This window comes from Chrysochloris asiatica, unplaced genomic scaffold (genome assembly GCF_000296735.1).
Source record: "Chrysochloris asiatica unplaced genomic scaffold, ChrAsi1.0 scaffold00214, whole genome shotgun sequence".
NCBI classification, from domain to species: Eukaryota; Metazoa; Chordata; class Mammalia; order Afrosoricida; family Chrysochloridae; genus Chrysochloris; species Chrysochloris asiatica.
In genome coordinates this window covers 3,563,654-3,564,910 of record NW_006408732.1, presented here as the reverse complement: position 1 = coordinate 3,564,910, position 1,257 = coordinate 3,563,654, and the positions used below count along the sequence as shown (strand labels likewise).

Sequence of the window (1,257 nt, the reverse complement as noted above, 5' to 3'; positions counted from 1 at the left end):
CATCACTCATCTGTCAGTTTTCCATACTGTAGTGGCTCGCATGATGCTGTAATGCTGGAAGGTATGCCACCAGTATTTGAAATACTATTTGGGTCACCCTGGGTTTTCATAGAGCTTCCATATTAGGACAGATTAACAAAGAGGACATGGTGATTTACTTTAAAAAATATTGGTGAGGACGCTGTCTAATGTAGTGTCAGAAAATGAAACTCTCACGTGGAAAGGCACTTCACCTTAATGACGTAGATAAAATAAAGTTGCAGAACCTTCATTTTCTGACTTAAAATGAGAAGAAACAGCTGTATATATCCATTAATAATCAGAACATGGAATATACATACAATGAATCTAGGGAAATTGTAAGTCATCAAAAATGAAATGGAATTCAATATCCTAGGCATTAGTGAGGTGAAATGATGGACTGCTATTAGCCATTTTTAATTGGAAAATCATACGGTCTACTGTGACTGGAAATAGCAAATTGAAGAGGAATGGTACCATATTAATCATCAAAAAGAATATTTCTCAAAATCTACCCTGAAGTACAATGCTGTCTGTGATAGGATAATATCCAGTTGCATTTATAATTATTGATGATTGGAATGTGAGAGTTGGAAACAAAGAAGGACGATTAGTAGTTTGAAATATGACTTTGGTGATAGCAATGACATTGGAGATCACATCATAGAATTTTTTAAGGCCAATGACTTATTCATTGCAAAAAGTTTCTTTCACAAACCTGAACAGTAGATTATACATGTGAGCCTGACCAGATTACAAAGGAGTCACATTGACTATATATGTGGGAAGAGATGATGGAGAAGCTCAATATCACCAGTTAGAACAAGGTCAGGGACCAACTGTGGAAGAGACCATCAGCTGCTTCAGTTGAAATTGAATGAAATTAAAACAAATCCCTTATGAGAACCAAAGTATGACATTGAGAGTACATTCTATCTGAATTTAGAGACAATCTCAAGAATATATTTGTTGCATTGAATACTTAAGACCAAAGACCAGACAAGTTGTAGGAGGACATCATACATGAGAAAAACAAAAGGTCATTAAAAATACAAGAAAGGAAAAAAACAAAAAACAAATTGGATGTCAAAAGAGATATGAAATTAGATTTGGAATGTACAGCAGCTAAAGCAAATGGAAAGAATAATGAAATAAAGAGCTGAACAGATGTCAAATGGTGGCTCAAAAAGTCAGTATTAAGATGAGTGGGACATACTAAAAATTAAAAACTTATGT

At 34.2% G+C, this 1,257-nt stretch overlaps 1 protein-coding gene across 1 annotated transcript in view; it reads left to right on the top strand.

Moving 5' to 3' along the window:
• FRAS1 (Fraser syndrome 1) overlaps positions 1-1,257 on the top strand; it is a 797,189-nt gene that overhangs the window by 718,506 nt on the left and 77,426 nt on the right. The window lies entirely within an intron of this gene.